Below are 14,357 nucleotides of genomic sequence, written 5' to 3'. Positions count from 1 at the left end.
TCTTTCTTTCTTTTTTTTTTTTTTTTTTGAGAGGTTTTTGCTATAGGGTGCATGCACTCATCAAAAAGATAGAGACAGACAGAAAGTGAGAAATCACCCTCCAAAAAGGAAGGTCACGCCACAATTCCTTCTCCTCCATTCTCCTCTCCAGATCTTGGGCACACCCGCACATGCACCCGGTGTGAGTTTAAGCCACCAGGTCTGGGACTCAAACCACAGTCGACTACATGGGAGTCTAGCAACATAACCATTATGCCAACTGCTGGTCCACTTTGTCTTTCTTCCTTTCTTTCTTTTTAAATACCAGAAGTTGTGTACCTGTGTGTGTGCAAGAGAAAGAGGAAGAAAAAGAGAGAGAGAGAGAAAGTACCCCCAATGGGGCCTGGTAACAGCACGATCTTTTTTTCCCCCCAGTTTTCCGTCCCATTAGGATGCTGGGCACATGCATGTGCTTGGAGTGTATTTCAGGTTCTGAGGACAGGACTTGAACCCTGGACAGTCACGTGGGATTCAGCTACCTGTGTGCAGTGCTTAACCACCATACTCAGGCCAGTCCCGAACACCTTAATGGTCACCTAACATTTCAATAAGTTAATATAATATAATACAATTTATCCAAAGATTTCTCTTTTGTTCATTGGTTAGGCTGTTTCTCTTATTTTTCTTCTTAAACTATATTATATTGTAGTAATTTATTGGGTATACAACTTTTTTCTTTAGTTAGGATTTTTTTCTAGAATAGAAACCTAGAATTAGAATTACTAGATCAAAGGGTATGAAAACTCATTTTTTTGGAGAGGTTTTTGCTATAGGGCATGTGCACTCACTAGACAGACAGAGAGAGACATAGAGACAGAAAGCGAGAAATCACCCCCCAGGGGAGATGGTCATGCCGCAATCCCTTCTCTTCCATTCTCCTCTCGGGATCTTGGGCACGCACGCACATGCACCCGGCATGAGTTTTAAGCCACCAGGTCCGGGACGTGAACCATGGTCGACTATGTGAGAGTCCAGTGACATAGCCATTACGCTAACTGCTGGTTCCCTGAAAACTCATTTTTTGAAAAGCTAAATGCTACCCTTTTGTTTATTTAAATGATGAAGAAACAAGCTCATTAATTTATGTAGTCAACATCCACACATTCATTGCATGTTTTCTGCATGCTGGCTGTGGTACCTCTAACACTGTGGTGAATATCTGACATCATTTGCTCCAGAGTATTATGCTTGAGTGAATATTAAAATAGTACGAGCCTGAAATTAGGATTTTGTGCGAAGTATATATGGTGAGAATGCTTCTTAGGAATACTTACAGAGTTCTTAGACAACACTTTTAAGATGAAGAAACGATACATTCAAAGCATTCTCAGAATAGTATCAAATATGAACGTTTATTTTTCTTTTTTGTCACTTTGTTAGATGAAATAGTGTCAATCATTGTTTTAATGGTTATTTCCTTGAGTACTAATGAGCTAGAACATTTGCTAGGTGTTTGTTAATGAGTTGTTTTTTCATTGTGAAGTATCCTTTGAATATTTCTCATTTGGTATTTAGTATTTCTATGCTTATATTTTTAAAGTAGATCTGGGTGTATTGCATTGGTTGCAAAAATTTCATGTCTACTTTTGTGATTTCTATCCTAGGGCATTTAATTTCTTCTAGCATTTATAAGCCATAGAAGTAGATTTGAGCTTTCCAAAGAGCATACAAGTAGTCAATTTATTTTCTTTTTTAAAAAAGAATGATTTATTTAACTTTATTAATTTATTTAAATTTGATCAGAGACAGAGAGAGGGAAAGTGAGAAAGCAAACCACCAGGTCCAGGACTTGAACCGTGGTTGGCCATATGGGAGTGTCCAGGCTAGGTGTTTGTTAATGAGTTGTTTTTTCATTGTGAAGTATCCTTTGAATATTTCTCATTTGGTATTTAGTATTTCTATGCTTATATTTTTAAAGTAGATCTGGGTGTATTGCATTGGTTGCAAAAATTTCATGTCTACTTTTGTGATTTCTATCCTAGGGCATTTAATTTCTTCTAGCATTTATAAGCCATAGAAGTAGATTTGAGCTTTCCAAAGAGCATACAAGTAGTCAATTTATTTTCTTTTTTAAAAAAGAATGATTTATTTAACTTTATTAATTTATTTAAATTTGATCAGAGACAGAGAGAGGGAAAGTGAGAAAGCAAACCACCAGGTCCAGGACTTGAACCGTGGTTGGCCATATGGGAGTGTCCAGTGCCTTAACCAACATACCACCTGCTGGTCCCTCAATTCATTTTCTTAATTTTTTTTGTTGCATTTTATTTCTATTTTTTTTAATATTACACCTGATACTTGTATCTTTGTCTTATACAATATATTTTATTTCACAAAGACTCAATTATTAAATAATTCCTTGTTTTTGTCACTAACTTGTGGCACTTATTTCATCATATACTGAATTTAGATCACCTTCCTTTATGCATCTATGGAGGCTAATCCCCATTTATATAAATTTCTATTGTTAGAAGATAGCTGGTAATTCTTTTACCCCTCTCTCAGGGCAAGCAAAGACTGTGCTGGCCCTTTAATAACTAACCCAGTGTTTGGCATGTGACAGATACTACATAGTTGTTAGCTGTCGAATGAGGGAATGAATTCATAAAGTGATATTTTTCTGGGATGTCCACATTTCCCCAAGAATCCATACCTCAATTTCCGAGCCATTTTTATACTCTGTTAAAATTGTGTCACAATAATATTGGGTTGTCAGAAAAGTCATGATGCATTTTTGCATAGAAAAACATGTCATGACTTTTCCGATGATCAAATGTATTTAATCGTTACAGCACAACCTCTCAGTATTTGTGTTTGGAATTTTCTTTATGACCTACCACTCTTCCTTCAAATAAACTTCAGAAGAGTTTTACAGGTCGTAAAATTACTCCCATTAGAAATTTGATTGGAATTATGTTGAAAATACAATTTAATTTGGGAAGAATTGGTATTTACATTGTAAATACTTGGACTCTCATGCATGTGTTGTATTTCCTTGTTCCTCTTTATAGCTTCTGTAATTTTTACAGAGTTACTCATAAGTGCTTTACTGATTTTGCTGTTACTGCTGCAGTGATTCAGGTTATTACTGCTGCTGTTAGGAGTTGCATTCATTTAGTTTGAGAATTTTACTTTCTATTTATTGCTGTTATATAGAAAAATCATTGTTACACATTTTCCTAGCATCTAGAGACTTTGCTTGAAATTTTTTTTAATTCCAATAACAATTTTTTTATATAGTCTTTCAGTTGACCTGAAGATTATGTTGAGAATAACGCCATTGCCAGCTAAATTCTACCTCACCTTGTATAATAAGGGAAGGAAATGGGACCATGTAGGCAAGAGTTTTAAAGGCTGCTTTTTGGAGATTGAATTTTTATATCTATTTTAAAGTCAGTTTATTATAACAGGGTCTAGTAATTCTGTAAATGATCTGTGACACAGGTTTTAAATGCTAGACCTTTTAGGAATAAATGTATGAGTTTTTCAGAACCCTGAGGACTTCTATATCATACACTCCCTGATTAACCCAGCATGCTTTCCACCAGATCTGTTCCAAACTCCACCTCCCTCAGCTCCTACCTTTGGATAATGTCTACAAGCCTTTCGCTAGTGGGGGCCCTTGACCTGGGGTCACCCAGGCTTTCTAGAATCAACAAGAGGCATCTTAAGTCCTGCTTTCTTTCTTGGAGAAACATGAAAAAGGCTTTTGGTTACTTTTGACTTTAACTATATCCTCATCTCACCAGAATTCTGGGGTAGGAGGAGAAACAGGAGGGGAGGAAAGCCCCATTCAGGGCCACGAAGGGGTTGGATACAGAGACCAAAGAAGGTCCCATATAAGTAGTCTAAGGTGCAAGCTGAATAGAGGCCATTCTAATTGTTTTCAATGTTTTACTTTTTTTTTTTTTGGAGAGGTTTTTGCTATAGGGTGCATGCGCTCGCCAGAGAGACAGAGACGGACAGAGAGACAGAAAGCAGGAAATTACCCCTCCAGGGAGGATAGCCATGCTGCAATCCTTTCTCCTCCATTTTCCTCTCGGGATCTTGGGCACACACACACACCCACCCAGCGTGAATTTAAGCTACCAGGTCTGGGACTCAAGCGATGGTTGACTACATGGGAGTCCAACAACATAACCATTACACCAACTGCTGGTCCCAAGTTTTACATTTTTTTAAGAGGCTTTTGCCTTGGAGTGTGTGTGCTCACTGGAGAGAGAGACAGAGAGAGAGTGAGAGAGAGACAGAGAGACAGAGACATCAAGAGGGAAAGTGAGATATCACTCCCCAGGACGGATGGCCATGCAAAAATCCCTTCTCCTCCATTCTCCTCCTAAGATCTTGGGCACACATACACACGCACCCAGTGTAATTTTCAAGCCACTGGGTCAGGGACTCAAACCACAGTTGGCCATGTGGGAGTTCAGTGACACAATTATTATGCCATCTGCTGGTCCCGGAATGTTTTACAGTTCAATCCTGAATACTAATGTTCAATTCAGCTTGACATCCAGTTGCTTAAAGTAATAGCATTTTGCATATGCTCCTTAAAGAAAATATTTATGACCTTATTAAGAAAAACATGGTATTTGATCATGTATCATGAAAGTAGTAGCGAGTGTTAATAATATTTTTTGCTTGCATTACCTCAGGGAAAGTTTATTTAAGGCAACCACACACTTCAGTGGGTTTGAGTAAATATTGGTTCTTGCTTCATGATAGGCACTAACAAGTGATGAATAACATGGCAAACGCGAGTCTGGAAGACTCGGGCTCATGTCACAAGGCTGATCTTTCTGCATCATAAACTTTTGTTCTTTGAACTTGCACCATTATGCAGTGTATACCGAATGTATTTAATCATCACAGCATGAGGTGTCGCCCTTCTGTATGCTTTACTTAAGTTTTAACAAATTATTCAGGGGCTCGTTTGGACACTAAGAGACTATGTTGCCTTCCATACAACAACATCGAATTTGCAGTTGGAATATGGCACCTGGCAATCTCAAGAAGAGAGATGCAGTCTGTTCTGGTGTTAAGGACAGAACACTGCTATTCCATTATGAACAGCTCAGCACAGTGCTTTAGGTGGATTTGAAAAAGACAAGAGATACATTATGATTTTGTTCAAGTGTTAGAATGAAGGTCCTACCCCAGATACCTAAGGGCCATGACTAATTAGACCGAAGGATCTTTTGCAAAATCTACCTGAATAAAAGCTTGCTATAATGTGCTTATGACTTTTCTATGTAACTGGTATAGTATTTTTGTTTTGTTTTGTGTTCAACAATCAATAGATGGTTTGCATTTTATTTGTTTTGTTTCGTTGCAACTGAGTGACAAGTTCCATGCTTTCTCTTAATGTCAAACTTTTTAACACTTACCTTAAAAGAACTTCTGGAACTAGCAAACTAAGAAATATGAGGATTTCTAAAGGCCAGGCATGGTGGTGTGTACCTCTAATCTCAGCAACTTGAGAGGCTGAGGCCGGAGGGTCATGAGCTCAAGGCTGACCTGGGCGTCATAGCAAGATGCCATCTGAAACACTTGGGTGAGGGGGCATGACTGGAGTCCCAGCTGGGAGACTGGGAAAAGAAAACATGAAAATTTAAGAAAAATTGAATAAGATATATGTCTTTCAAAAATTAAATGAGGCTTTATATAACCTAAAGTTTACTTTTTGTACTGTTATCCACCAATATTAAAAACCATATAGACTAGGGAACCAGCAGTTAGCATAATGGCGATGTCGCTGGACTCCCACGTAGTCGACCGCGGTTCGTGTCCCGGACCCGGTGGCTTAAAACTCCCGCCGGGCGCGTGTGCGTGCGTGCCCAAGATCCCAAGAGGAGAATGGAGGAGAAGGGATTGCAGCATGACCATTCCCCCTGGGGGGTGATTTCTCACTTTCTGTCTCTATGTCTCTCTCTCTGTCTGTCTGGCGAGCGCACGCTCCCTACAGTGAAAATCTCTCAAAAAAAAAAAAAAAAAAAAATCCATATAGACTAGAGAAACCTGTATGATAGTTATGAGAAAATTTCATCTGCATTGTTGATATACCTGGAAGGAAGTTTATTTTAAAGTAATGCAGTTAGAGGACAATTTAACTTGGGCCAGCTGGTGGAGTGGTGGTCAGGTCTTCTGAATCCCACATGGCGTACTGCAGAGTTTGGGTACTGGACCCAGCGGCTTGAGGGACATGCCAGGCATGTGCATGTGTGTGCCAAAATCCTAAGAGGAGAGTGGAGGACAAGGGATAGTGGCATGGCCATCACCCTTAGGGGCTGCTTTCTTATTTTCTCTCCCTCCCTCTCTCTCTCTAGAGAGGGAAAGCTCCATGTAACAAATTAAAAATATAATAGTAACTAAGAAGGTTATTGTTCTGTGCCAATATAATGAAATCTTGGTAATTGACACTAGGTTTAAATTTGAAAATTATCATTCCTGGTAATAAAATAGGCAGTAAGACTAGATGCATCTTTGGAAACACTTACTGAATCACATGTAGTAACAAGTTAAATATTTGCAGACTGGCAAATTGCTCACTTTGGAAGCAGACCATTGGTTACAAATGAGAATACTGACACGCTGGGGCCAGAGGGTGGTGCAGCAGCACTGCAAATGCTCTGCAAGGCTGAGCCACATGGGAAGGGTCCTAGGTCAGGTACAGAGACGATCCCTCCCCAAGCAGGACGGCTACACATGTGCCCATGACTCCAGCTACCTGGGACTAGTTTGCAACATGAAGACCTTTGTTCTGGGAGGGCTCTCTTTTTCTCCCTGTCTCTGGTTTACAGAAGGAAGAAAGGCAAGAACTTTAAAATATTGACACTTAAACTAGCTGTGGCACTCTGACTGGGTTACCTCACTCCCGTCAAATTCTTTATCAAGCGTGGATAATTACAGTGCCTTTCTGATAGGGTGGCTACGTTGGGAAACCCCAAGACCACCCTCAGGCTTAATGACATGCTGGAAGGACTCACGTGACTCAGAAATGCTGTGTGATCAGAATCGCATTTTGAAACAGTGAAAAGGTGCAGACAGAAGCAGAAAAGGGAAAGGCCCAGGAGGTGAAGGTCAAGACCAAACTCCTGGGTAACCCTTCCCCATGGAATCACATGGGAATGTGCTTAAGGCTCCCAGCATGCACAAGTGACGTGGTGAACCAGGATGCTCAGCCAAGTTGTGGCCTACGGAGTTTTTCTGAGGGTCAGTCACATAAATAGGCCACACCAGATGGTTGACCTCAGCCACCCGGCTCCATCTCCCTCCCCTCTAGCAGTAGCAGGTGTTCCCATTTCAGAACGAACTCATCTGGTCAGAGTGGGCCAGCCAAGCGCAAGTCCCCATGAATACAGAAACACTCACGCCAGGCAGACTATTGCCAAGAGCTCAGAGGTTATCTGCTGGAGGTTGACCCAAGGCCAGTTCTGAAGACAGGCCTTTCTTTAGAACATGCAGGATTTGAATCACCTGGGCCTGCTGAGTTAACCTTTCATTGCCTAGTGGACAGAAGGAGTAAGTTAATTCATGTAACTTAGAATGGAGCTTGGTGTGGAGTGGTGCGGGCCTGCATAAGCAGTGAATAAGGGTCAGCTCTCATTCCTTCCAGGAAAGCTCTATGAACTGAATGAAGGAGATTAATTTGGAATAAAAATGTACCAGAGACAGTGTGGGGGGAGAAGAGGCGATGGCAGAGGGTAAGAGAGAGGGAGTCAAGGATGGGAAAAAAAAATACAAAACATACAGGAAACAAGAAATGGAAAATTATTTGCTGACGATAACATGTATGTTGATGTGCTTGATTGAGCCAATATACAGTGTACTCTGGATGGAAAATCTCATTTTGTATGCTGTAATGATGTACAGTGAATGAATGTAAATAAATAAATTTTAATAAAAAAAGTACCTAGCACATAAAAATTGATCAATAAATTTTTAAAAATACCAAAAAAAAAAAGAGAAGTAGCCATGTTCCATGAATCTTGTGTTAATGATAAGTTGTGACATTTGTGAAAATGGGCATTATAAGCACATTAAATACATCTATGGGTGCTTTAATAAGAGACATTCCCAGTGAAACACCAAATCCTAACACTTTGTCCTGTTGTTTTTGCAGAGCCCTGAAATCAGCAGGACAAGAATCAAAAAGCAGAGCTATCGAGGAATACAACAAAAATCAGGTACAAACGTCATTCTCTGTAATGAACACATAATATTCATTTACACTGATGATTCATTGGCGTTCCTAGCCATCATTATTGCCAAAATATTTTACAGCCACAATGCCCATTTGGTGTCTTAGAATATGTGTGACTGCAGGTTATATGAAGCGTCCGCATGTATTAACTAAAGGCATGTTCTTTCTTTTTTTGGAAAGGTTTTCGCTATAGGGCGTGTGCGCTCGCCAGACAGACAGAGAGACATAGAGACAGAAAGCAAGAAATCACCCCCCAGGGGGGATGGTCACGCCGCAATCTCTTCTCCTCCATTCTCCTCTCGGGATCTTGGGCACGCACGCACATGTGCCCGGCATGAGTTTTAAGCCACCAGGTCCGGGACGTGAACCACGGTCGACTACATGGGAGTCCAGGGACATAGCCATTACGCTAACTGCTGGTTCCCACGAAAGGCATGTTCTATGGGAAACACTCATCTACAAGGGGCTCTTACAAAATTTGACAAAATGAGCATTGCCCGTTATTGCTTTGGTGGTGCTTATGGTCCAAGGAAAGAGACATGAGGTCAATGAGCAAATACCGACGTGGGAATGAAAGCCGTGAACACTGCTGGGAGGAATAAAAGCAGAGTTCCGTGGGAAAACATATTAGGAGACAAGGGAGGGATCCGCTGTGGACTGAGTAAACAGAGGATGTTTCTCTGGAAGATGACATTTAAACGATGACCTCCACTGTGAGACTACGGAGACCCAGGCAGATGAAACAACATTAAATAAAGAAAAGAATGAGAAAAATGAGAAGAAACAAATCAAAAGGAGGACGGTGTGGCTGTAGCAGAGTCACAGAAGTGTGTGAAAGGAAGCTGGTTGAATATGGGCTAAAAACGAATATGGGAAAGTGGCCCAGTCCTGCAGGGCTTGATGTCTGTGGTGATGCACATTCACACCAGCTGTGCTGGGCTGCTTTCTGCTCTGGGTAGTTCTGCAAGGTGCCATTCTATGTTCTATCCTGGTTCCCCGAACATAAATGCTTTCAAATCTCACCTTGCCTCACCTCACCCTACCCTACCCCACTTCATCTCTAGACACAATACCATATAAGTGAGTTGTTATTATGTAGAAAGTTTCTCAATGTGTCCTTCCACTGAGTCGAAGTCCCATGCTATATTCTGCCCGAAACTATTTGGGATAAAGAAAGTTTGAAAATGTCTGAAGCCTGCAACATTCTCAGAAACTTTAAGGACACATTAACATATAGCTTCTGAGAAGTTTTACAGTAAAAAAGAAAAACTAAAACAAATACACCCACAGGCATCCATTTAAGTGTGTGTGTGTGTGTGTGTGTGTGTACCTTTATGAAATTTAATATGTCCCAAAGCTATTTCAAAATTATATTGGGAAATGTTTCAAAAGATTCTCTTTTGGGCCTATGCATTTTAAGAGGTTCCTTTTACACCAGAGACTGGCCTGCTTTTAGTGACCTGAATTATATGGTTAATTGCCTCAAACCCTGATTATACTTTGCATGTGAAAATACAGCCTCTGGCACCAATAAAAAGCACTAAAGTAAGAAAGAGCTTACTAAATCGTTTTCAATATCAGTATTAGTAATGCTGGTTCTCTTAAGTAAAACAGAGGAAAACCACAAAAAAATACTGTTTGCATCTTAGCTAACTAATCTGAATCATTTTTTCCATTGAAAATGTATATTCTCTTTGATTTATAAAACTTTCCTAAATTTAGACTCCTAAAAAAGTCTCAAAGTTAGGCAAATGAGTTGGGGCAGTGCCTGCTTTAGTACTTTACAGAATGATTCCACCTTACGTAAGATGTGGAGATTATGTATCTGCAGCAATAAAAGTCTGAGGAGGGCTAGCAAGTGGTATGGAGGTTGAGCACTGGATCCTCCACATGGATAACTGAGCAGTTCAAGTCCCAAATCTGGTGGATTGGAAATCATGGCCGGTGCATGTGCATGTGTGCCCAAAATCCCAGAGGAGAAGGGAATGTCAAACCCTTGGGATGTAATTTCTCACTTTCTATATTTTCTCCCTCCCTCCCTCTCTCTCAAGCACATGTACCTTATAACAAAAACTTAAAAAAAAAAAAATTATTTTGGCACCCAGAGTATTAGGGTTGACTTATGTTTATTCCACAAAAGGGTTTTTAGCAAGAAGGCATTGACTTTTTAGCCCAATCCAGCATCTTTTAATTAAGCTGAACATTGTTAAAAATGAAGAAAATTATGAAAATTTTTCTAGAGTTTCATCATTTAGAAACAAAAGACCTTGTTTCTTCTCAGAAAGAGAAGAGATAGCTGTTCTTTAATTACTACTCTTGTCATTTGGCATCTCAAATTTAGAATTAGAAATCTTAATTGAAAATGGCTTTAAAAAAATAAAACAAAAACAACATGAAAGCTTAAAAGTAAGAAGAAAAGCAGATGTAATATTCCAACCAGATGGAGTCACCACGTATGTGACATGGGTTGGCCTATTGAGAACATGTTATCTTGTACCAAATTGCACTTTATTGTCTTTTCTTTCAAGAGGAACTTTCTTAACCAAATATGTAATCTTTTTAATTTCTATAAATTATTGTTTGTAGGGACTATATTTTGCTCAGTGTAAAAACAAGGGTTTTAAATTTTGAAGCCTGCATTTACATCTTGGCTACCTAACTTGTTCCCTGCTAACCCTGGACAAATTTTGTAACTGTTCTCAGTCTCTAATGAAATTTTCAAATTCCATTTTTCAGTATGATTTTTACATTGCTTCTCTCTTGATTTACTGACTGGTATGCAGCCACAGATCTAAATATATTAAGTTCTCAAAATGAAGGAAAGAGAAAGAAGTAAAAGAGGCAATAAGGCTAACTTTGAGAATATTTATTATAATATCTGGCTCAGACTACTGCAGATATAAAGTATTGAGAAAATGCTTATCAATTCTGTACACTGTAGGCAAAGACTCAAAGGCAGATTTTTATTTTTATTTTTTTAATTTGCTATAGGGTACCTGTACTCACATGAGAGAGACAGAGGGGGGGAGGGGACGTAAGACAACACTTCCCAGGATGGATGACCATGCTGGAATACTTTCTCCTTCATTCTCCTTTTGGAATTTTGGGCATGTATGCACATGTGCCTGGTCTGTTTTCCAAGACTCACCATACCATTGGCCATGCGGAATTTGACCAACATAACCACCTTAACCACCATGCCACTGGCTGTTGTTAATCCTCTTATTTAAATATGTGTTTCCTGTAGTTGTTCCAAGTTCTGCTACACAGACCGTGAACTCTAGATAGAGGTGTAATAAAACATTAGTGTTGAAATACAGCAGTGTGTGTGCAGCCAGGCAGGATAGATGCTCAGTTAACATTTGGTTGATTGAGTAAAGCTATGAACTGACAGCACCAGAAAGCAGAAAACCCAAGTTGTCCTAATTCTCTAACTTTCAAGCACCGTAACTAACATCCAGAGCAAGAGTGGTTGTGCTTCCCTGTGACTTATTTTATGCAATGAGAGGGCACCTACCCATGGCCACTTCTCCATGTACTATCCCTAGCAGACGGGCCAGTTCGCCAGTTCCACTTCACATCCATATTCCATGTCATAGCTTGGTCATTGCGTGCATTTTCAGTACTCCCATTTGTTAATATTCCCTTTTCTGTTGTCTGTCATCGTCTTCTTCCCCTCATTTCATCCCCTCCTTTTCGTTCATCTCACCCCGCATTAGTAGGTACAGATCTCTTAAACTCATATCAGATGCCATCTCCTCCATGAAGACATCCTCGTATTTCCTGAGATAATTTGGTCGTTGCATTTGTTTCTCAGATGTCGCTTGTTCCCTGTCTCTGGAAACCCAGCCTGCCACAGAGCCAGGGAAAGCTAAAACACATGCTGTGTTAGCAGCACTTTCCTTCTCTACTTGGTCCTGTTCACCTTTACCAGAACACCCACTGAGGGAGTGGTCTGGCAGAGTGCGGTTTACTTCCTCCTTGGTGGGATTCTTGTAGGCCATGATCAGCAGACGGTAGGAGCACCGGGCTGTGGTCACATCAGCTGGCTTTCTGAATGGGTCCTTAATTCTTGCACCTGTGTCCTCAAAGTCAGGAGCCTGGCACAACAGCCGAGTGGCCTGGAAACTCTAATTCCCAGGATTCATGTCTGTCACCTCCGCGGCTTACCTCACGTGCATTTCCCTTCCTGACTTATGACTTGAAAACACACATGATGCTGATGACTGCCCCCCCACCACCAGAAGCTGATTCTACTGCTTCCCTATCTGCACCCCAACCACAAAGGAGCCCCTTTTATTATTCCTATTCAGACTGAACTCAGTGTATTGATTAAGTCTTGAGGTTTTGATGATCTGGACTGTTGGCTCTTTCCTAAATGAGTCAAGGCTATGCTATGTGCTAGAAGATAGTCTGTTTTTATTGACTGAGTAGAAATGTGTGCACAGAAACATGGACTTCTGGCATAATTCTTTATGTTTGAACAAACACACACAATTGTATTACTATCACAGTCAAAGGACAGAACATTCACATCACCCCCGGAATGTCCTTCTTGCCATCCCTTCATGCTCAGCCTCTCCTGCCTAACACAGACTCTTAGAAACCAGCTTTCTGTTTCCATCCCTGTAATTCCGTGTTGTCTATTTAGAACATCATATGACGTGTTGATGACAGGTAAATGGAGTACATCCCTTTTTGAGTCATCTTTCACTTATTATATTACACTAGAGACTCACATCTGTTGTTACGGTTTTCTGTACTTTATTCCTTTCTATTACTAGGTAATATTAAATCTTAGAGCTGTAATACCATGTGTGTTTTCCTTTAACCACTCGAAGAATTTTTGTGTTGTTCTGGGGTTTTAGTGATTTTTTTTTTTCTTTTGGAGAGGTTTTTGCTGTAGGGCGAGTGTGTTAGCCAGACAGACAGCGACAGAGAGATATAAAGTGAGAAATCACCCCCCAGGGGGGATGGTCATGCTGCAATCCCTTCTCCTCCATTCTCTTCTCGGGATCTTGGGCACACACGCACACATGACCGACATGAGTTTAAGCCACCAGGTCCGAGACTCGAACCACGGTCCACTACGTGGGAGTCCAGCGACATAGCTATTATGCTAACTGCTGGTCCCTTTAGTGATGTTTTTTGAAAGGCACTAAAAAAAGTCCTGTCCATATTTTAAGTGATTAAATGTTTCATTTTTCTTGGGCAAATACTTAGAAGTAGGATTGCTGGGTTATATAGAAAGTGTGTGTTGAAATTTATAAGAAACTACCAGGCATTTTCCCCCAAGTGACCATATTATTTTGCATTTCTGCTTGCAGTTTATGAAAGATCAAGTTGACTCACATGTTTACAAGAAAATAGATTCATCAGTCTTTTTTCTTAAAAAATAAAATTAGGAGAGATTTTGGTATAGGGCATATGAGCTTGCCAGAGAGACAGAGAGACAGAAAGTAAGAAATCACCCCCAGGGGAGATGGCCATGCCCCAATTCATTCTCTTCTATTCTCCTCTCTGGACTCTAAGAATGGATGCACATGCACCCAGGATGAGTTTTTAAGCAGCCAGGTCCAGAACTTGAACTGTAGTTGAATACATGGGAATCCAGCAACATGACCACTATGCCATCTGCTGGTTCCAGTTCACCAGTCTTTTAAAATTCATTCTTTCATTCATTCATTCATTCTGTTTTTTTGCCAAAGTGTCAATTCAAGTCATTTACCCATTTTACTCATGGTTGTTTCTTTTCTTTCTTTTTCTTTTCTTTTCTTTTCTTTTTTTTTTGAGAGGTTTTCACTATAGGGCGCGTGCACTTGCCAGACGGACAGAGAGAGACATAGAGACAGAAAGCGAGAAATCACCCCCCAGGGGGGATAGTCATGCCGCAACCCCTTCTCCTCCATTCTCCTCTCTGGATCTTGGGCACGCACGCATATGCGCAGGCATGAGTTTTAAGCCACTGGGTCCGGGACACGAACCATGGTCGACTACGTGGGAGTCCAGCGACATAGCCATTATGCTAACTGCTGGTTCCCATGGATTGTTTATTTTCTTACTGCAAAGTTTTGAAAGGTTTTTAAACATGCCATATTGGAACATAGGGATCTCT

General features: G+C 40.4%; 1 protein-coding gene across 5 annotated transcripts in view; it reads left to right on the top strand.

Moving 5' to 3' along the window:
• INPP4B (inositol polyphosphate-4-phosphatase type II B) overlaps nucleotides 1–14,357 on the top strand; it is a 957,317-nt gene that overhangs the window by 467,464 nt on the left and 475,496 nt on the right. For all 5 annotated transcript variants that reach the window (XM_014586328.2, XM_027770341.1, XM_027770342.1 and 2 more), the window contains one exon: nucleotides 8,162–8,225. The gene's annotated coding sequence lies outside the window, so the exon portion shown is untranslated. The remainder of the gene's footprint in view (nucleotides 1–8,161; nucleotides 8,226–14,357) is intronic.

The sequence above is a fragment of the Tupaia chinensis genome, unplaced genomic scaffold, assembly GCF_000334495.1.
Source record: "Tupaia chinensis unplaced genomic scaffold, TupChi_1.0 Scaffold000127_2, whole genome shotgun sequence".
Lineage (NCBI taxonomy): Eukaryota > Metazoa > Chordata > Mammalia > Scandentia > Tupaiidae > Tupaia > Tupaia belangeri.
This window is presented reverse-complemented; position numbering and strand designations above follow the sequence as displayed.